The sequence below is a fragment of the Silene latifolia genome, chromosome 10 (genome assembly GCF_048544455.1).
Source record: "Silene latifolia isolate original U9 population chromosome 10, ASM4854445v1, whole genome shotgun sequence".
Classification (NCBI taxonomy): Eukaryota; Viridiplantae; Streptophyta; class Magnoliopsida; order Caryophyllales; family Caryophyllaceae; genus Silene; species Silene latifolia.
Window position 1 is genome coordinate 59,239,121 of NC_133535.1, and position 23,928 is coordinate 59,263,048.

The following is a 23,928-nucleotide window of genomic DNA, read 5'->3' on the forward strand; positions in this document are numbered from 1 at the left end:
AAGTAGAAAATCTCAACGGTTTCATAACCATTTAACCTTTTTTATTTCATTCACTTTCTAATAATAGTAGTACGTTACATAATAAAAATAGAATAGGCTAGGATTCTAAAAATCCCTCCTTTTTATTACAATAATAATAATAATAATAATCAAATAATAAATAAAGACTCGGGCTATTCCTCCATCTTCCCCTTGCCCTTGTCACTCTTGTCATATTTCCCGTCACGACCTCGAGCCGGGCGCTCTTACACCACTTCAGACCTAATCACCAACGGTCTTTCTCGAGGCCTGACTCTTCCGTTCTTGCCAACCACCATTTCCGCAACAGGAGTAGTTTTTGATTTCTTCGAAGGATGAATGACCTGAAATCCAGCTTCTTCTTCTCCCTCTGTCAGATGCTTCTCCTTCTCTTTCTCTCCCTCGCGCACCTTGTAATCAACAGGCTCGCGTTTCCTCAGTCTCTCGCGCTCTTCCGGAGTTGTAGCCTTTCTCCACCTCAGATAAGAGTCCGACACCCACAAAGCATTGGCGGAGAAGCTCAAGAACCACATGTTTCTTTGGGGCCATTTGATAGCCCACTCTCTTCGGCTCTCTGTAGTAAGCGCCACAGCAGTCTGCGGAACGGTATCAAGCCTAGGGATCGTCTGCTTCAACCCAACTTGCCTCATCAATCTTTCCGGAAAGATGCATACCATAAACTCCAATCCCGGAATGCGCACGGACCTAGTGGGATCCAAAGAAGACACTCCCGTGACAGACTTGAGGTGCCACCACGGTACGACCCACCTAATCAACGGACCATCATCATTCTTCAGCTTGTTCTTCCAATAGTCACAGACCCGGGTGAAGTCCACCATGTACAACCGCGTCCTCATCGCAATCATGCGGGAATGATAGGAAAGTGCATGAACTGGGGGCTCGATCAATCGGAGCCGTTCCATAAGCCAAACCTACCAAAAGCAGGTATTAGACACCAACGAAACAAAAAAAAAAAAAAAAAACAAAAAAAAAAAAAAACAAAAAAAAAACAAAAAAAAAAAAAAAAACAAAAAAAAAAAAAACAAAAAAAAAAAAAAAAAAGAGATGATGTCTTTTACCTGCAAAATGATGGGACTCCCCAAAAACGGCAGATCGCGGTTGGATTTCCTATTATCCAAACCCAAGATAATCTCCCTAAGCATAAACAAGCTGGGCTCTGCGCACTCCATTTGCTCAATAAGACCCAAAAGACGGGGATCACCTCGCAAATCTTCATCAACGTGTCCTTGGAAGACGTACACATGCAAAAAACAAAAGCCAAATGCTCTCCTCCTGGCGCAAAGATAGGAAACAGAGGGTCGGCCCCGTTAATGAATCGGTCTACAAAGTCCAACATTCTCACGCCTTTCGGGGTAACTAAGCGATCCACCTCAAGTCCGTCGGTCCCAAGCAAGTCTCTGAATTTGCTCTTATACCCTTGTGAAGTGGAAGGAATGGCAGGTAAATGTTCGGGGTCCCACCCACCAATAGCAGCAATTTCTTCGGGAAATGGGAAAATATCGCCTCCTGGGAACGCGAAAACATGATAATTCGGGTCCCAATAGTCAAGGCAAGCATCCAAGAACGGTGTTACTATCCTAATGAGTTTCAAACTCAATAAAGACCCAAGGTTATAAGCACCCATGTCGTGCTTCTCCATATTCGAAAACTCGTTGGTCCATTCCTTCAAGCGGATCTCCAAAGTATTCATGATGACAATTTTCTCTTGAAAATTTATTTTGAGAATTTTATAGACGAGGAGGAGACGGAAGAATTATGTGAATTAACGCCCGTCGACGCTTCTATTTATACTAATTGTTTGTTTCCAAAAATCCGCTGAAATAGACCGGCTTGGGAACAGGCGCAGCCCTCGCCGCGCCTATTCAAAGGGACGCACTCATGCTGCGCCTCTTCCCCAGTGCTCGCTTTCGTGATTTCCGCGTTTGGATCTTTCCTAATTCTATAACGAATAATTTCCTATTCCTACGGGATTTTATTTTGGTAAATACGAGCAGTTTACCATGTTTTAAGTTTCCTATTTTCGCGGGCACGCATTTCGAGGCGACGTCGACGCCTTCGCCATTTTCATCACACTTAATTCTTCTTTTTTATCATTATTTTAATTCATTTATTTATTTTTAGGAAATAAATTTCATTTTCTTTTTGGGAAATAATTTTCTTTTGTTTTCATTTCTACACTTATATATTTCTTTTTTTTCTTTTTTTTTTTTTTAGGGGTAACCCTCCCTACCGTCCGGTCATTTCCGCAAATTTTTTTGCTTTTCCTTGTGCTCTTTTGAGTCTCATTTTGCGCTGATTAAAGGCCTTATGTATATAAAATGTATGTTTTGCGTAATTTCCATGTAAATTTCGGCAAAGATGACGGCATAAACCGTTGTCTACCAAACCTGTTCAAGAACTAACCCGCAGGTACAAGCAACACAACCCAAAGAAAAAGGCACTCAGCCACCATATATACACCAAACAGAGCAAATGTACAAGCAACCGGGGCTTGCGCCCAAACAAAGTCCAAAAGTCCAAACAATCGGGGCTTGCGCCCAAACAAGGTCCAAAAATGTTCAAATCAGAAGTCCAAAATGTACAAGTCTACAAAACTACACAAAACTACTGCTGGCGCCCTCCAACTCGGCAAACTCGGCCGCAAGAACGGCATTCTCGGCATCCCGAAACTCGAGCTCCCTCGCAAGCGAGCCGTCTCCTCCCGAGATCGGGCCAACTCTCGCTCCACTCGCGGTCACCCCCAAACAAGAAATTGGCTCATGTCAATCAATTCAAGCAAGATCAAAAATCAAAAAACCAAAAATCAAAAGAAATCAAATGAGGTTCATACCTGACGACCTCGACCACCGACGAGTGCCTCGATGGCAGTAGCTCGCAGCCGGTTGGCCACCCTCCATAGTGCCACGAACCGGGACGGCGCGACCTGCATTTTCAAAGGAAATTCTCAGCAAATTGAACAAGGTCAATCAAATGTGTTCTTACACAAAAGTTATATAAACAAGAGGCTTACCCTCCGAATCAGATGCTGCCAGTCGTCTAGGCCAACATCCGTCACAGCTACGTCGAAGTCACGCAACTCGGAGATCGTCGTCCTCCCGGTCGCGTCAGTGTACTCGAGGGTCTCGGGGTACTCTGGGGCTCGATGCCCGCCGCCTCAACCTCCTGCAAAGACAAATAGCTCTCGTTAATCGATGATCTCTCGTCGCAATTCTCGAAATCAAAGTCAACAAAAAGTAAAAGATACTCACCACTACCGGCCAGTACGCCAACCTCCCGTAGAGGAACGTCGAGTAATCCTCGCCAGGGAGAAGAAGGTCGTCGCCACCGGCACCCGCCCAAGTCCGCCTCCCTCTCGGCCTCGAAGGCTCCCTAAACATCGTCCCGGGGGAGGATCGACGGAACCGTCAACACGTCCCGAGAGCACCGACGAGCCAACCGCTCGCCCATATACCACACAGACCCATCGACGTCCACAACAAAGAGCCGACTCGGGCTCCTAGGTCGAAGGACCTCAGCGACAAAAGGAGGCGCTCTAGCGTACTCCGCCCAAGGTCTGGGCACCCACTGCGACAATATAAGGCAAAGATCATTCCTATGATCAAGTAAAAGCAAAGGACAAACATAAATGAATAAAAATAGGATACTCACGCTGCTCAGCTGAAGGGCGTTCACATCCCGCCGGTAGACGTTGTGAGAAGAACGCTTGCTCTTCGTCCCAAGACATGACCCAATCCTCACCACGGATAGGCCCTCTCCAACGGCTCCGTCCTCTTGGGCGCAAGACTCGGGAAGTAAGAGTACACCCACGCCCGTAAAATGTAATGATCAATAACGATCTTTCGTGATTTGATAAAGAAAGGAATTTACTTTGGTCTAAAGGAAGGTTCATACCTCCAACAAGAGTCCGTGTCCGACAGGCGCCAGAGAAGTCCCCTTCTCCATCAACTCCGGACGAACCATGGCCCTCATGAAGCGGATGAGGACCGCAAAACCAGCAGAGTGACCCGTCCAACGCCCTAGGGAACTCGAGTCGAAAGGAAGGGAAGAAGCTTCGTCGATAGCCTCTCGCCCTTGTCTCCGAGATAAATCGAAGACAGAAACCACTGAGCCACGACGAGCCCTCCGCTCACCAGACAAGGAGGAGGAGCAGTCTCCCTCCCATCGATCGTCACCAGCGCCGGGTCTTCCCCGCAAAGTAGTCTCGGACGTAGGTACTGGGTACCAAACCCGAAGATCGCAACAGCCTTCGGCGACAAGTTCCAACCGATCAATCTCCTCGCCTCGGCCGAATCCGCCCTCATAGCGCCTCCCGCCACATCATCTCCTCGATCCCACACGGCGGACCACTGAAATCATGCCGTAATCCTCCAAAGTGACTCCCACCTCACCAAAAGGTAGGTGAAACGTGGAAGTCGTATCCCAGAATCGATCCAAGAAAGCGCGGACCAGGCTAAGGTTAGCCCGCAACTTCCTCTTCACGATATCCCTCCAGACCTGAACCAGAGGACCGAACGCCCCACGCTCGATCATGGCCCTCTCCTCCGCCGACAGCCGCTCGTAGTGCTCCATCGCTGTCGTGTAACCCGAGAACGACCTGATGTTCCCGGCCTCCTATTATGATTTGAAACAAGGCTATCTTTAGTTTTGAATGAAATTTGAAAGAAGTTTGGACAAAAAGAATGAAAGAGAATAGGTAATGAGTAGTGAATTCTTATTTACCAAGCTCTTCACCGTCCTGTAGGACAGGTGACCCTCTGCAGCCCATACAAGGCGCCTACTCTCCCTGTCTCTCACCACGCAGAGCTCCTCTCGGTGACGGCCTCCTCGCCGACGTTGGCCTGCTCGGCCTCCTTCTCCTCGGCAGCCTCCTCCTCGTGAGTCTCGTCACCAGCAGCCATCACCGCAGCGGTGAAAGCCTGCTCTAAAGCCTCCTCAACAACAGCGGCATCTATCTCCATGGGAGTCCTCCCAGAAGTAGAAGCCTCATCACCTGCAACATTAAAGTAAATTCAGGTCGCGTCACATGACGACGAACCTTTGTTAAGGGATTTTCGAGCCTTCAAAGCTCTAAAACTACTCCTCCCGTGCCATCCTTGGCCACGTTCCCAATCACTCATGTGATAAATTGGGTCAAGTCAAGTCCGATTCGAAGCATAGTTCCGGTCCGAGTCAAAAAATTCGGCGAAGATTTCGCTATAACGGCGATTATGCCCTAGAAAGGTGTCCTGAAAAAGTTGTCACAAACCAAAATTCCGAGATGGTAGGAAGTTTACCCATCATCCAAGGATCCCAAATATTAAATTTCATCGCAAATGGGCAATCCTAAGGCTATTTTCGAAGCAATTTACGGTTTAGCTGTAAAACCGTCTCAAAATTCATTCAAAGGCTCAAAATTTGATGAAAATTCAAAGCAAACACATGGTTATGTTCCTAACATCACCTACTATCCATTTCTAGTGTCAATTTGGCAAGGCAAATCCATTTGGGGGAAAAGCCCCAAATTTTCGATCAAAAGGGTCGAAAACCCTAATTTTCGCGGCTCAAAATTCGACAAATGAAGAAGATTAATGCAAGATTAAGACACATACCTCGATTAGTCATGTTTAAAGCAAGCTTTTGAATCAAACCTTGACGGAAATGGTGAAGATTTGAGAGAGAAATGGCAAGAATTGTGTTTCGAAATAATGAACACAATCCCTTCTGATTTCGCGTTTTTACGCAGGAAAGCCAATTTGGGGAAAAGACGCAGTAGACGCTGCGCCTCTTCCAAGAGACGCAGCTCTTGCTACGCCTCTTCCTTTTGTTCCCTCCACACGGATTTTCAAAAATTCGTTATAAGTTCGTTGTTTGTGGGCCCATCTTTGGTGCGCCTCTTCCTCGATGCTATTTTGCTCTTTTGGCCCATTCGACGATTTTCTTTCGTTCCGGCCCGCATTTCATCACCAAAGTGGGGACTATGGCATATTATTATTCATTTTCTCCAGCGCAGCAGTATTTTGCAGTACTACTCACTCAAGATTTCTTCCATGACGATCAAGATGTTCCTAGTCGTCAAAATATTTGTCCCCATCGCAGCGGTATTTTGCAGTATTGCTCACTCAAGATTTCCCCCTTGACGATCAAGATGTTCCTAATCGTCAATATATCTCCCCAACAAGAGTCCGCTTGAGACCGACGCAAGCAGATTCAACCTCCAGTTTCGCAAGAGTTCGCTTGAGACCGACGAAAGTGGGTTCCCCCAGCAGTTTCTACCGACGTTCTGCTGCTTTCGATATTTATTCTTCACGGAGTTCGACAAGGGTGTCGTTCTCCGTAGGCATCTTGAGAAAGAAGTTCTTCAGGTTCCCTGTGACCCCCTAATGCCTTCAGACACCAAGTTATCTTCAGACCAAAGAGTTTTGCCGAAGCGTCTTCAGTCCCGTTTCGCCCAGGGGTATCTCAGGTATGGTTTCTTCTTATGGCTGGCGAGCCTCCTTACGTAGTCTAATGGACTTTAAACGACCCTCCCCAGAAGTCGACAGACTCTAAAATGTTCCCGACGACAGGTCCTTGGCTCAGACCCTTTGAGCCGCCTCGCGTCGCCATAGTCGTCAGGTTGTAATCTTCGATTGACCTTGATACGTGCATTTTATATAGTCTTTTTAGTCTATTCTTGCACGCATCTTTATGCTATTTTAGTATTTATTTGCTACGAATATGCCCCGAATTGCATACTTTGGAAGTTCTTGTATTAATTGCAGGAATGAGCTTAGAGATGCGGAATCAAGCCTAAAACATGTCCCTACGCATGCATTTAGGAAAGGAGTTGAGTCGGACCTTGGAAAGTACTATTTTGAGGTGCGCATTGGAGTAAGGAAGTTAGGCGAGCCAAGAGAGTGCTTCAATTTGCTAGTTCCTTCTTGTAAGAGCCATATCTCGAGTTCTACAACAGTTATTAAGGTGATTCCAGTTGGAGGTGAAAGCTTATCCTCTTAGATTTCCAACGCCACCAACCATGCCCTATTTGTCCAAGTAACGAAGGAATGGCAGCCATTTGAAGTTCAGTGCGCGAAGTAGGAATTACGCGCTGAGAAGTGCTCGATCGAGAACTATTTCTATTCGATCGAGAGCCCATTTGCTCGATCGAGAGCTACTTCTTCTCGATCGAGTGATTAAAGGGAAAGAAGTCCTCGATCGAGAGGAATTGTTCTCGATCGAGAGGAATACTAAGGAATATCACTCGATCGAGAGCCTTAAGTGCTCGATCGAGCAACAATCTTTTACGGGCTTGGGCTTTTAGCTTAATTTCCGTCAATTAGGTTAATAAATCCTATTTTTCTTATAAATAGGATAGGAGGACGTCATTTGTAAGGATCCGATTACTCTCTTCTCTCCTCTTTTTCTCTTGGAACGACACACATTGTTGCATTATTACTGTTACTTTGCTTTTTATTCCGGATCATTATTTCAGTAACATTTCTTCCCTTTTCTCTCTTAATTTAATGTTTATTGTTCTTTTAATTCTTGTTCTTGTTTATTTCATAATGAGTGGCTAATTCCCATACGCTAAGACTATAGGGGATCCATAATCATGAGGGAATAGTAATCGATTTATTGGGTTAATGCTAGTATAGTCTTTGTTGGTTAAATGCTACAATTAACTGTATCTTTCTAATTGAGTCGACGCAATTAGACCTTTAATTCTTAGTGATCCTTGACCTGGACCGAAAGGTTGGAAAAGGCGAGACTAGTAGCGAATAATAGGGTATTGCAGTGAAGGCGAAAGTTAAGCTGTTTACGCTTTAGGGTGAATTAAGGACCGAAAGGTGACGTTCGCTACCCCTTTGATCGTATTTGCATTAATCTGAGACCTAGATTACTTGGCTGAATGATTATGGTGAACCGTTTGTCTTAGCTGTTTCTCCTTATCTGATCAATTCCTTCCTTTTATTTTTCTCATGCCTTAGCCTCAGTAGTTTAATCAAAACATTTCTAAACCCCCACATTGTGACCCGTTACTCATAGACTAAAATTAGACAGATAAATCTCATTTTTGCCTCCCTGTGGAGATCGACCCTACTTGCCGCTGACTTCTGTTAGTTGTAACTTAGGTATTTATTTTTGGTACCTGACGACGGTATCAAATTTTGGCGCCGTTGCCGGGGAGGCAGCGCAGTTTTATCTGTTTTTTATTTAGTTTATTTCTTTTCTCAAGGAGCTCGTTTCCTTGAGACCGTTATTATGTCTTTCGTTCTTCTCTTTCCGCAGGAAGAGAACGAAATTTTTGGTACTTATTTAGCCAGGTTTTTGGAGTGGCTCGAGCCCAGACGAGATGCATTTTCTGAACTCCAATTGTGCTGGACTATCTTCCGGGGTATGAATGACCCTACGCGAGCATACCTAGAATCTATTGGTAAGTGGGATTTCGAAGGAATCCCCATAAATGAGGTATTAGAATTCTTTGATTGGTTTGTTCACAATCTCTTAAACCCAACTTTTCTCTTCATGTTGACTCAAATGAGGGGGTGGGTGAGACCTTAGAAACCAATCTAGGAAATGTTGACGGAGACATAGAGGAGACCATTAGCGTGGTTGACAATCCTTTTATGAGGATAGTTTAGAACCCCTTTATGATTCCCCGCACTGATAGTGAGGGTGATTTGAAGGCTCTCTTTGAGAATCTCCATCTTGACGAGTCTAGCGATAAGGAGAGCGAGGAGGTAGATTTAAACAGTCTTGAGGTCAAATGGGATACTTACGATGATATAGTAGATGAACCTATTATAGAGGACCCAATTGACTTTACCGTCCCTTGCATTTGGGATGAATACCCACCTTCTCCTTTAGCAAATCCATTCCTCCACCTCATAGTTTTCACCCGTCCCGAGCATCCAAATTCTATTCGCGTTGTTTTTGAGTCCAATGCTCCCGAGCTGCTTTATTTTCCACCTGCGGTTATTTTGAGTTTTTATATTCCGCCCTTAGGTGGAGGGCGAATTATCTTGTGAATGATTTTGGGAGTCATCATAGGAAATTCGTTAGGCTTAAACGATCTTGCATTTCAATTTCCTATGCTATTACTATATTATGGTGCTACTTACGCTTTTGTGTAGCACATGCGCAGCTATTTGACAAAGTTGGTGCGAGCTTTGAGTTGCTTTGATTGGGTTCAATTAGAGTAGTTGGTGAAAAAGAAGGTCGAGCCGAGACCCATCTCAAACTAGCGCTACCCGGGAGGCAACCCGGAGATTTATTTTTAGTTGTTTTTCAAACATTGCATTTTATTTCAGTTGTGTGTAATAATTGGTCTTCGTACCATAGACGGTCAGTATGCTTGCCTTGTTAGTTTTGCAGGCAATTTTTACTGCGTTTTGCAGGAATACACTGGAGATTACTCGATCGAGTACTTTTTGTACTCGATCGAGAGCTTTTTCTGCTGATTTTACTCGATCGAGTGAAATTTCTACTCGATCGAGTACCTGAAAAAAAAAAAAAAAAAAAAAAAAATTAGATTTGATACGTGCATTTTATATAGTCTTTTTAGTCTATTCTTGCACGCATCTTTATGCTATTTTAGTAGTTATTTGCTACGAATATGCCCCGAATTGCATACTTTGGAAGTTCTTGTATTAATTGCAGGAATGAGCTTAGAGATGCGGAATCAAGCCTAAAACATGTCCCTACGCATGCATTTAGGAAAGGAGTTGAGTCGGAGCTTGGAAAGTACTATTTTGAGATGCGCATTGGAGTAAGGAAGTTAGGCGAGCCAAGAGAGTGCTTCAATTTGCTAGTTCCTGCTTGTAAGAGCCATATCTCGAGTTCTACAACAGTTATTAAGGTGATTCCAGTTGGAGGTGAAAGCTTATCCTCTTAGCTTTCCAACGCCACCAACCACGCCCTATTTGTCCAAGTAACGAAGGAATGGCAGCCGTTTGAAGTTCAGTGCGCGGCAGAATTACGCGCTGAGAAGTGCTCGATCGAGAACTTTTTCTATTCGATCGAGAGCCCATTTGCTCGATCGAGAGCTACTTCTTCTCGATCGAGTGATTAAAGGGAAAGAAGTCCTCGATCGAGAGGAATTGTTCTCGATCGAGACGAATACTAAGGAATATCACTCGATCGAGAGCCTTAAGTGCTCGATCGAGCAACAATCTTTTACGGGCTTGGGCTTTTAGCTTAATTTCCGTCAATTAGGTTAATAAATCCTATTTTTCTTATAAATATTATAGGAGGACGTCATTTGTAAGGATCCGATTACTCTCTTCTCTCCTCTTTTTCTCTTGGAACGACACACATTGTTGCATTATTACTGTTACTTTGCTTTTTATTCCGGATCATTATTTCAGTAACATTTCTTCCCTTTTCTCTCTTAATTTAATGTTTATTGTTCTTTTAATTCTTGTTCTTGTTTATTTCATAATGAGTGGCTAATTCCCATACGCTAAGACTATAGGGGATCCATAATCATGAGGGAATAGTAATCGATTTATTGGGTTAATGCTAGTATAGTCTTTGTTGGTTAAATGCTACAATTAACTGTATCTTTCTAATTGAGTCGACGCAATTAGACCTTTAATTCTTAGTGATCCTTGACCTGGACCGAAAGGTTGGAAAAGGCGAGACTAGTAGCGAACAATAGGGTATTGCAGTGAGGACGAAAGTTAAGCTGTTTACGCTTTAGGGTGAATTAAGGACCGAAAGGTGACGTTCGCAACCCCTTAGATCGTATTTGCATTAATCTGAGACCTAGATTACTTGGCTGAATGATTATGGTGAACCGTCTGTCTTAGCTGTTTCTCCTTATCTGATCAATTCCTTCCTTTTATTTTTCTCATGCCTTAGCCTCAGTAGTTTAATCAAAACATTTCTAAACCCCCACATTGTGAACCGTTACTCATAGACTAAAATTAGACAGATAAATCTCATTTTTGCCTCCCTGTGGAGATCGACCCTACTTGCCGCTGACTTCTGTTAGTTGTAACTTAGGTATTTATTTTTGGTACCTGACGACGGTATCAAATTTTGGCGCCGTTGCCGGGGAGGCAGCGCAGTTTTATCTGTTTTTTATTTAGTTTATTTCTTTTCTCAAGGAGCTCGTTTCCTTGAGACCGTTATTATGTCTTTCGTTCTTCTCTTTCCGCAGGAAGAGAACGAAATTTTTGGTACTTATTTAGCCAGGTTTTTGGAGTGGCTCGAGCCCAGACGAGATGCATTTTCGAACTCCAATTGTCTTTGGACTATCTTCCTGGGTATGAATGACCCTACGCGAGCATACCTAGAATCTATTGGTAAGTGGGATTTCGAAGGAATCCCCATAAATGAGGTATTAGAATTCTTTGATTGGTTTGCTGCTGAATCTCTTAAACCCAACTTTTCTCTTCATGTTGACTCAAATGAGGGGGTGGGTTAGACCTTAGAAACCAATCTAGGAAATGCTGACGGAGACATGGAGGAGACCACTAGCGTGGTAGAAACCAATCTAGAATTTTTTTTTTTTTTTTTTTTTTTACTCGATCGACCACTATTCCACTCGATCGACCACTATTCCTCTCGATCGAGCTGTTTTGGACGCCCATTGCTTGGATTAACTTCTTGTGACGATGTTTCGGAGCTATTAATGACCTCCCATGTTGCTGGCTGGTTTGGGGAGGTCCCTTATTCGCGCAATCTTGTGAGTTTTCCGCATTTACTCTCTTTCTCTTTTAGTTTGCATTTCCTTTCCATGTTTTGGTACAATGAGGGCATTGTACGGTTTGGTTTGGGGAGGTTATGCATCCATATCTGTGTCTGCATCTTGTTTTTATTGCATTTACATATCACATTTAATTTATGTCTGCATTGTTGTTTATTTCCATAAAAATTCAAAAATTCCCTAAAAATTAAAAAATTCAAAAAATATTCACGTTTATTTTTGCATATAGGTTGAGTCGGAACGGTAGAATTCCATGATGAAATTTCACTTTAACTTGTTTTTCTTACTTGAGCCTTGCACTTTATTGACAGTTATTAGCTGAGTCTTGCGCATATCTATGAGTTTTTGTTCAAATATAGCTGACCATGTAGATTGACCTGATAAATTGGCAACCTACTCTACAATTTCTGAGTTTTAGAGCCTTATAACTGGTGACATTCATGACCAGTTCATTAGGAATTTTGAGTAGTACTCCTTGCATAGCATGTTCGTCTCTTTTGCACATTTATGACATTCAATTTCTCGTCAAAATGCACATATTCGGGTTCGTGGTTGGTGTCACATGCAGGGAGGGCCTTGCAAATTTCCCTTTCCTTATATTTTTCACCCATTTAGCTCCACATTAGCCAAATTTGCCTTTTGACCCATTAGCTACATCCCAAACTAAGCCTGCCTAGTCAAGCTAGTTAGTATGTTCTTTTGTGGTATGAGTTTTCGTCTGCAGTTTGGCCGTATCTCTTTTGTATGGAGTTGTTGGAAAATAAAGGAAGGAGGAAAGAAAAAAAAAAGAAATGAAAAAAGAGATTTATGAAAAAAAAAAGGGAAAAACGTGAAGAACAAAAAAAAAAAAAAAAAAAAAAAATCAAAAAAATCAAAAAATCACGTATACAGGAAGAAACCAGAGGAGGAAAAGTTTGGAAATTTTTGAGCTGGTTTGATTTTTGAGTCCGTCTGTGCCTATTTCTATCTTCTGACGGTCTCACTCCTCCGTTTTATTCATATCATTTTGAGGAGATTGTGTTTGAGTTTAGTCAGTTGTGTGCCAAATGAAGGGCACTTGTACTTAGTTTTTCAGTCAGTTGAGATTCGGATGGTTTACTATGGTTCTGTTAGGAACTAGCTTGACGCTTTTACCTCCACATTTCCATAACATGTTTTGCCCTTTCTCACCTGAACCTCACTGTTCCCAAATTATTTGTAAGCCCTCGGCTGTGACGGACATTATTGGTTGGAGTATGTGCATTAGTACTTGAATTGTCTTTCATTTTTGTTGCATGCATGCTATGTAGGTCGCAGTTAGGTGAGTGACTGTCCTTTCTTCTCTCTTTTACATATAAATATTCACCCTTTGCTTCATGAGAGAAGAGTGACCACGAGAGAGTCCGATTTTGTTGGTCTTGCAAGGTCGATAGGTTGGCTATATTTCTGAACAGCTCATAATTCGTTTGCGTATTGACTGCTTAGCTTAAACTGTTAATCTTTGTTGCATTAAATTGGTTCAAGTAGACAAGTTAAGCTAGCTCTGAGTTATTTTTCCGTTCCATTAGCGTATAGTTTTGAGTTTACTCGAGGACGAGTAAAGGTTTGGTTTGGGGAGATTTGATACGTGCATTTTATATAGTCTTTTTAGTCTATTCTTGCACGCATCTTTATGCTATTTTAGTAGTTATTTGCTACGAATATGCCCCGAATTGCATACTTTGGAAGTTCTTGTATTAATTGCAGGAATGAGCTTAGAGATGCGGAATCAAGCCTAAAACATGTCCCTACGCATGCATTTAGGAAAGGAGTTGAGTCGGAGCTTGGAAAGTACTATTTTGAGATGCGCATTGGAGTAAGGAAGTTAGGCGAGCCAAGAGAGTGCTTCAATTTGCTAGTTCCTGCTTGTAAGAGCCATATCTCGAGTTCTACAACAGTTATTAAGGTGATTCTAGTTGGAGGTGAAAGCTTATCCTCTTAGCTTTCCAACGCCACCAACCACGCCCTATTTGTCCAAGTAACGAAGGAATGGCAGCCGTTTGAAGTTCAGTGCGCGAAGCAGGAATTACGCGCTGAGAAGTGCTCGATCGAGAACTATTTCTATTCGATCGAGAGCCCATTTGCTCGATCGAGAGCTACTTCTTCTCGATCGAGTGATTAAAGGGAAAGAAGTCCTCGATCGAGAGGAATTGTTCTCGATCGAGAGGAATACTAAGGAATATCACTCGATCGAGAGCCTTAAGTGCTCGATCGAGCAACAATCTTTTACGGGCTTGGGCTTTTAGCTTAATTTCCGTCAATTAGGTTAATAAATCCTATTTTTCTTATAAATAGGATAGGAGGACGTCATTTGTAAGGATCCGATTACTCTCTTCTCTCCTCTTTTTCTCTTGGAACGACACACATTGTTGCATTATTACTGTTACTTTGCTTTTTATTCCGGATCATTATTTCAGTAACATTTCTTCCCTTTTCTCTCTTAATTTAATGTTTATTGTTCTTTTAATTCTTGTTCTTGTTTATTTCATAATGAGTGGCTAATTCCCATACGCTAAGACTATAGGGGATCCATAATCATGAGGGAATAGTAATCGATTTATTGGGTTAATGCTAGTATAGTCTTTGTTGGTTAAATGCTACAATTAACTGTATCTTTCTAATTGAGTCGACGCAATTAGACCTTTAATTCTTAGTGATCCTTGACTAGGACCGAAAGGTTGGAAAAGGCGAGACTAGTAGCGAACAATAGGGTATTGCAGTGAGGGCGAAAGTTAAGCTGTTTACGCTTTAGGGTGAATTAAGGACCGAAAGGTGACGTTCGCTACCCCTTAGATCGTATTTGCATTAATCTGAGACCTAGATTACTTGGCTGAATGATTATGGTGAACCGTCTGTCTTAGCTGTTTCTCCTTATCTGATCAATTCCTTCCTTTTATTTTTCTCATGCCTTAGCCTCAGTAGTTTAATCAAAACATTTCTAAACCCCCACATTGTGACCCGTTACTCATAGACTAAAATTAGACAGATAAATCTCATTTTTGCCTCCCTGTGGAGATCGACCCTACTTGCCGCTGACTTCTGTTAGTTGTAACTTAGGTATTTATTTTTGGTACCTGACGACGGTATCAGACCTGATGGCTATACTTTGACTTTCGCCTTGTCCAAGCCTCAGTCAAAGTGGGGGCTCTGTAGACACCTCATTTCTGCACCTCCCGCAAACCACCCGGTGATGATTGGGCCGCATGTTCGATATGCGGAACGTTTTGTGACAGTTCGTAAGATTATCGTCAAGTGATTTCTCAAATAATAATGTCGACCTCTTAGTTGTCATCTACGTCCTGATACGGTCGTTTTGGCAGTAATTAGAGTACATTCGGAGTCCGGGTAAAAAACCGTCTCCATTTTCTGATAACCGTTAAATCCCGAGTCAGAATATTCTGGAATGTTCCGGATATTTCTATTTCATAAATTTTATCTTTTGGCAAATAATATCCCGTAATATTCATAAGATAATCGAATTATTTCCGTCCTACCATAACTCAAACGCGGAAATCTTTCTTCAGCAGGAGGAAACCTCCTGGGAATAGACGCAGCAGGTGCTGCGCCTTTTCCAAGAGACGCAGTGGCTGCTGCGCCTCTTCCCAGGCCCTTCTTTGCATGATTTACGTATCTTTTTCATATCTTTCCGAGATTCACTTCCAAAGAGTCTCTGAAACCCTATTCCTTCACGTGATTAGTATAAATAGGAGCTTTCGTTCCTCATATTTCTCACGCGAGTGTCCGCCCTTCTCTTCTCCCTTTGCATTCTAGACTTCGTTCTTACTAATTGGCGCCTACGTGCTTGGACTTCCGACCACGTAAGCTCGGATCTTTCCGGGTACCAGCCTCTCCGTTGCATGACCGACCAATTTGACCAACTACACTCAATCAACTTTAATTAATCAATCGTTTTCCTCTTACGAGGGCACTCTCTTTGCATTCGCGTCGAGCATTCACTAGTCGATATCTTAGTTCATCTCGTTCCGTCAACATGTAAGTCTGAGGGTGTATAATCCTTATTTATTTATTGTATTTTACTTTTCGTATCATCCATTGTAAGATTTATGTCTAAAACACCATTAAAACCGATTTCTAAAACCGTGCTTTAAAACTCTTTTTTTTGCGGATTTCCAGTAGACAGACGTCGAGAAAAGACGCAGCAACTGCTGCGCCTCTTCGAAGGAGCGCAGTTCCTGCTGCGCCTCTTCACGAGGCTGCCGCAGTTCCTGCTTCTTTTCTTCTTCCTCGTCCTCTGTAATTCGTTTCTTTTTTGTTTGTTGTTTGCTCGTCCGTTAATTCTTTGATATAATCGTCACTGATAATTCACATGTATATTGTATCATATAATTCATCATTCATTAGTATGTTTTAAATCATCATCCAATCCGACTTAAATCCCTAGTAATCCAATATTTGCGGGTTTTCGTCATTAAATTCAAACCCGGATTTTAGAGATTCAATTTGTTCATATTGAGTTTCTGGAATTTGTCATTGATATAGTTTTCATCTGTTCATTCACATGTTCGTCATTAATTTATCATTAATTCATCATGTTTAGTTTGTTTCATTCACCGATGTCACTAATTGATCGTTCAATCCTGTAATTAATCCATCTTAATTCCGTCTCATTCACGTTTATCGCTTTTATGACCATCATTCACATGTAATTAATCTGTTAATCACTTTCATCCGAATGAATATCGTAATTAATCCTTAAATTTACCAATCGACGTTAACGGTTTGCAGTTCCGGCTTCACAGCCAGAACTCACCCTTGGAACAGACGCAAAGAATCGCCGCGCCTCTTCCGAGGGCGCATCTTCTTCGCTGTTCGAGATGAGTTCTGTCCCCCAACTCCGTTTCGCCTTGACCTAGTTTGTTTAGCTTACGTATTTACTAACTAGTATCCGTAATATCACCTTCTGACTTGTTCGTAATTTATTTTGTTTCATCCTTTTATTTCTTTTTCTCAAATTATCCGTTTTAAAGGTATTTTCGACATAAATCGCCTATCCCAATGTAATTAATGTAATTTTCATTATTGTAATTCATAATTATTGTATTTCTTTTATTGCTTGTAAGCTTTCACATGTAAACGAGCATTAAATCCTACTTCGACGTTAATTGTATGCTAATTACGTGTCAACCGACTTAGTATTAATTCTCACATGCTAGGATTAAAACTTGGATGTTGCATTGCATGCATTATAGCCGACGATATATCAAGTATGAATAACTTCCCTAATCATTAGTAGAGGCCGCTATCGAGGCGGGCGGGATTAGGTGTTCGATCAAAAGAGCTTCCTAATACGTACCCTCACCCCTTACTCCAGATCTCCGTGAGCACCCGTGTTCATTGGCATCCACGAGAGTCATTCTAGACATAGACATAGAATGCTAAGGGTAACGATTGCTTAGTGTTCATGTCACTACTTTGTGTCTTGACATGACACGAGGTACTCGAACGGTTCCAATTTCCCATAAAAATTGGTGGCGACTCCATACAAAATGCAAACGCTTGTCTCGTTTCTCACCAAGCGCCCCCGTGGGCGGCCCGCTGTCCACAAGTGGATTTGATTTTTCCTCTAATAATTCTCTTATTGCTTGTCCATTAAAATGACATGCATAGTTTTTCCTCTCTCTCATGTTCATCTTTTTCTTCATCAAAACATGAGATTTTTGATTGAAATTGTTCATAAAAGATTACTAAAATTATTAGTGTAATATATGATTATTAGTAATCAATTTTTAAGGTAAACTACTAAACTAATATCTAGCTAATATTATTTAGTAGGGATAAGGGATAATCTTGGGTGCTATCAAGAGGAGAATCTCTACTTTGGGATTTTGGAGGATCATCCTAATATTCTTTATAGCTCAAGAACAAGTGAGGTGGGAGACTTCATTTGTGCCCATATAGCCGAAAATTCAATTGTAAGGAACCGATTTTTCTTCACTCTTGTATTTGATTTGCATGCATAAGATCTTTTAGTTTTTATGACTAAAACTTTAAACCAAAATATGTGATATTTAAAATATGATTTCCAACATAATCATCAACGCATTGACCTCCTACAATATGGATCCGCATCGAAGGTAACAAACCCTTCTATCAAAAAAGGCAATGAAAACAAAGAACAGAGGAAAACATACCTCGATCGGGTACCATGCAAGCTTCGACAAGCGGAAGGTGTCGTAGTCTGCCTCCCGCAACAACAGCTCCTCACCTCCACGGCCGTGAAGGTACTCCTCAACCTCATCGAGTCGACTCCTGAACAACACCTTAGGCGGGTCGACCGGCACCACAAAGGTCTCGCTTGAAACACGATGAGCTAGACGCTCGCCCGTGTACCAAACCGGCTCGATCTCCGTATCAAGGTACAAACGCCGGAAGGCTGCGAGGTCGCAGACGCTCCCGACAACAGTGTACCGGTACAACTGTGTAGTGCTCCCAAGGCCACCCGACAAACTGCACACAAGTCAAAGCTAATCAACTAACATGGGGCTTTCTAGGCTACCTAGTCATCCTGTCTCTATCCGTTTTTACAAAACAAAAGAGGTAAGAAATGACGACTTACGTCACCAACTTGGAGGGCGTTCACCCGACGCCTACTGTCCTCGTAAGTCGACTTGGTGGACTTCTTCTGAGCCACCGTCCAAGCCCTCACAACAGGGTAAGCCGAAGGAACGTCACCAGTCGTCCTCGGGCGCAACGGGACGAAGTAAGTGTACAACCAAGCCTGTAACAAAACGCACCAACCGCAAATTAGCAATTTTTTCAAAAATTGCCAAAACTCAAAAATCAACCACAAATCAAGATCAAAATTTAAACCAAAATCAAACACCACAAAAATTCTCGTGCCTCCAAGATGAGGCCGGGACCAACCAAAGCGGGAGAACTCCCATCCCCATCACCTCCGGACGAACTGCAGCATGCAAGTACCGGGTAAAACTCACTGAAGCCGGCGTCACCCAGTCAAACTAAACCAAGGCATCCAGGTCAGCAAGCAGAGGAAGTACCTTAGTCGACAAGCGCTCACCCTTGTCACCAAAGTACATGGTACCTAAGAAGAACCACAACCACAACCGCGCCTACTGCGGGTCAGCCTCTGGACTCGCCAACGGCGCCGGAACAAAGCCCGCCACTCTCCCCTTGAAGTGATCCGTCACATATGAGTTCGCGATCAGGTAAGGAGTGTTGTCAGTCAGCGAAGGCAAAACCTTGCCGATCAAACCCGTAACCACGGCGGAAGACACTCTCTCCGGCGTCTCCGGGAACTCTACAGGCATCTCGCCACAGGGAAGGCCCGATATCATGGCAAAGTCCTCCAAGCTGACACCGACCTCCCCAAACTCCACGTGGAACGACGACGTCGTGTCCCAGTAACGGTCCAATATGGCACGGATTAGACTCGGGTTTGATCTAATCGAAGCCATGTGAATATCACGCTAAGCAGCTACCAACGGCCCCATAGCCGACCTCTCTATCAACGCCCTCGTACCGACCCGGAGAACGTCGTAGAAACCCAAGCAAGTCGAGAAGCCTGAGAAAGTCCTCATGGTAGCAATCTCCTGAAATTGGGAAACAAACAGCGTCAGAATACCTATTCAGGTCTGAAACAGCAAAAACAACAAGAGCTCGACAAAGCAGTAAACTCACCAAGCCCTCGTGCGCATGGTAGGAGATGTGAGTGTCTAGCTGCAGCAACAGTTGGATACCGTCAAAACCCTCAGCCCAAGCAGCCGCCGCCCGCAGGTTCAACCCCCCGCGGAGCCGTAACCCATCTGGCCTCCCAACCCGCGACGAAGGCGTCATCCACGTCCGTCTCCACTCTCCACCTCTTCTGCCCGCGAGACTCTATGCGACGGGAAAGAGGCCTCTCAACGATCCTAGCGACGTTCTGAAGCTCTCGTCAAGTGGGCTGAGGGCCCCTCTTCCTAGTGGTACTCACCCTCCGTCCAGAAGTACCGGCCTCAGACCTTGTCTGAGCCCTCCCAATACCAACAACCTCAACAGCAGGCCCCTCCCGAGCCCCAGTGGCTCTCTCAACACCAACGACCCCAACAACGGCCTCCTGACGAGCCCCCGCAGCTCTCTCGGCTCTAACAACCTTCTCAGTAGGCTACTCCTCCTCGGAAGCGTCCTCTACCACCGCCTCATGTGCACTCGCCGATGTACTAACCGGCCCAGTCCCAAACAAGACCTCTAAGGTCTCAGCAACAGATCCAGTAGGCCCAGAACACTTCCCTGCAACCAGGATAAAAGAAAAACGTCAGCCGAAATTTCGGCATTACGACGGCACAAAATGGACAAATCCAAAAAAAAACACACACCTGCAAATGCAAAACAAAACAAGGGCAAACTCGCCCAAACCAATCCAACAAAAAAAATCACTTCACAAAACCGCAAAAAAAAAAAAAAAAAAAAAATCGCCCTTCTTTTCAAGCAAAAGACGAGTTAAAACGACAAAAAATTCATAAAAAACCACCCCACACCTTAACGCCCACACAAGGCCCACAAAACAACAACACAAATCCCTAACACAACTGGGTATTTTTCACAGCTCAAAAAGGCAATTTTACGCCAATTCGGGCGCAAACAGGTCAAAATTCAAAATACGACCACAAGTCCGCAACAAAGCAACGTGATTTAATCACGTCTCAAAGTGACCTAAACTACTGTTAAGGTCCATTTCAAGACAAACTGACTCAATTTGAGCTCAAACAGATGCTTATTTCATTAGACATAAGACCGTCGCAAAAGGCAAAAACTCAAAATGTTGCCCACAACACCCAACGAAGGTTCAATATAGCAAAAACGGTCTTCCCCGGCTACAATACAACCTAGTGGGGCACACGACCCAAGCAAACAAACTTGGCATTGTGAAATAAGACGGTTTCCTCGTCTCATTCACGTTTTTCGAGCCTATGAGGCAGGAACGGGGACCAAAATGCAAACGAAAAGCACCCATATACTCCTAAACATGTTTCTAACCTAATGCAATCATCAATTTCACTCGAAAATGGGCTAAACAAAAACGCCCAATTCAATTTTTGAAAATTTAGGGTTTCGCCCTAATTCTATTAAGAAAAAGACAAACAAATTCAAATGGGGTCAAGAGGATTTACATACCTTGAGATGACATGATGATAAGGGCACGAAAACAAGCAAGAAATAAGGTCGAAAATGGCGAATTTTTTCGGGTTTTTTTGTGTTTATGTCGAAGAAGATGATGAGAATGGGGAGCTTCCCGTTCTCGCTTCTTTATATAGCAAAAAAGGGAAGCTCCCTTCCTTCGCAGACATGCTCGTGCCTCATTAAAAACCGTCAATTTTCAAATGCAAAAAACAAAGTAGTGAAATGCAAAAAACCGTCATTCCCCACAAAAACTCACAAAATAGTGAAATTTAAATTCGCTATTTTCATAAAATTTCAACAACGGCATTAAAAACCGTCATTTTTCATACAAAAACAAAATAGTGAAATTCAAAATCATTATTTTAACAAATTTGCAACGACGACAATAAAAACCGTCATCTTTCAAAAACAAAATAGTGAAATTCAAATTCGCTATTTTCACAAAATTTCAACGACGACATTAAAAACCGTCATTTTCCAAATACAAAAACAAAATAGTAAAATTAAAATTCGCTATTTTCACAAAATTTCAACGAACGACATTAAAAACCGTCATTTTTCATACAAAAATAAAATAGTGAAATTAAAATTCATTATTTTCACAAATTTGCGCTGACGGCAATAAAAACCATCATCTTTCAAACACAAAGTAGCGAAATTCAAAATTCGCTATTCTCACAAAACTTTCAACGGCGACATTAAAAACCATCATTTTTCAAATACAAAAACAATATAATGAAATTCAAATTCGCTATTTTCACAAAATTTCATCGATGGCATTAAAAACCATCATTTTTCAAATACAAAAGCAAAACAGTGATTGTCAAAATCACTATTTTCACAAATTTGGGACAAACGGCAATAAAAACCGTTACCTCTCTTCGAGATTCAAAATCACCGCCAACCACGGGAGCCAGGCTCACAAGCCTATCCCTTTCTGGCACCACGAACATCCAATATAAACACCAGAATTCCCCAACAGAATATCGAAGGCTTCCCCACGGAGCCCGCTAAACTCAAACGACCTCTCGAAATAGGCCCGTCCAACACGGCTATTTCCCACAGTCAATCACATTCAACATGGCTGGCGAGCCTCACAACGCGCATTCGATATGGCTGGCGAGCCCCACAACGCGCATTCGATATGGCTGGCGAGCCTCACAACGCACATTCGATATGGCCGACGAGCCTCATAACGCACATGGCCGGCGAGCCTCACAACGCACATTCGATATGGCTGGCGAGCCTCACAATGCACATGGATAGAGAGCCTCGCAATGCATATTCGATATGGCTGGCGAGTCGTAAAACGTATCACATTCAACATGGCTGGCGAGCCTCAAAACGCATCACATTCAACGACGGCTGCTGAGCCTCTTCATATCCGCAACGCGGCTGGAGAGACCCTTCATATCCGCAACGCGGCTGGCGAGCCCCTTCCGATCAACAACGCGGCTGGCGAGCCCCTTCATATCCGCAACACGGTTGGCGAGCCTTTGTCCGCAAACAAGAAGCGACTCAAGGAATATCCCGAAGACGCCTCAGGTATGACTCTTACTTATGGCTGGCGAGCCTTTATACGTAGTCTAACGGACTTTAAACGACCCGCGCGGACAGTTGACAAACTCTAAACTGTTCCCGACGACAGGTCCTTACTCGTATCCTCGAGTCGCCTTGCCTTCACCCTTCCTGGGCAGGTCATTGGCCCGAACTCTTTCGAGCCGCCTAGACGTCGTTTTGGTCTCCAGGTTATAATCTTCGATTGACCTTGGGGCTATACTTTGACTTTCGCCCTGTCCAAGCTTCAGTCAAAGTGGGGGCTCTATAGATACCCAGTATCTGTCGAGTCTCCAAGAAACACCCAGAAACAACACGGATTTTCAGGACCATATTAAAAAGTCAAAAATAGGAAACAGCGGAAGATAAATACATATCCAAGATAAAGATAAACGTGCTTATGTCATTAATATTTTCAACGAATTCCAGGACCATGTTGTTTTAAACGTGCTTATGTCACTACTATTTTCAACTAATTCCAAATACAAAGATAAAGCTAAATATTACAATTATTTCTAACAATTTACAACACGTTCTAATAAAATAAATCTAAATCCCATCTTCAGCTTCGCCTGTCCCAGGAATCGTCGGTCTCTCGGGGATGGTCGGTCTCCAAAAATCTGATCAATCGACTTTTTAAAAATTTGTACAAGTTTTATAAGAAAAACAACGAACGTCGTGTGGGTAGATTAACTTCTTTAAACAATTAAAACATAACATAAACACTCATTATCGCATATATAACGTAATCATACGTCCATACTTTTAACACATAATTTTTGTGAAAACAAACAAATTTTTCAATGCCGTATTTTTTTTAATAACATTTTATCACGATATACCGGCCAATTACCTTACACGTTCCCACTATATGACCAGTTGTTGAAACATGTATGATAATCATACATCGCCCATCACACCGATACCAGGGGCTTACATTTATTACCCATGTTTATCGTGGTGACATAAGCACGTTTAAAACAACATTCGTCCACTCATCTCCATGGTCGAATGCCGGTGCATGGGATTGACAGACCCGCACCACGGACTACTCACCACACGGCTAGTTATCCCCGAGGCCTACCACCTATCATCAAGACCTTCGGAAACCCGAATGCGATCCACCTAACACGTACGAGACTGATCAGGTCCCCACCTAAAGCATGGCCACACTCCCGCCTATTCTCGAGTCTAAGGATAGGTCCACCAAAGACCCTTCGTACGCACGGACGGTTTTTTACGGTTAAGCTAATTGTTATTCTTCCATGTCATTATGTACACAATAATAACAACATGCTTTCAATAAGCTTTCGAATTCAGCCCTAAAAATGCTCAAGAAAATATGAAATATTTCGAAATTCGATTTTAAAACGTTATGGGTTAACAACTCCAATTTTAAATCGAATTTATTTCCTTGATAAAAAATTTATCGAAACCAACTAGCACAAATTCAATCATTGGTCGCCATATTGGGTTTGTCCCTATTTATAAGTCGGGGCTTCGCT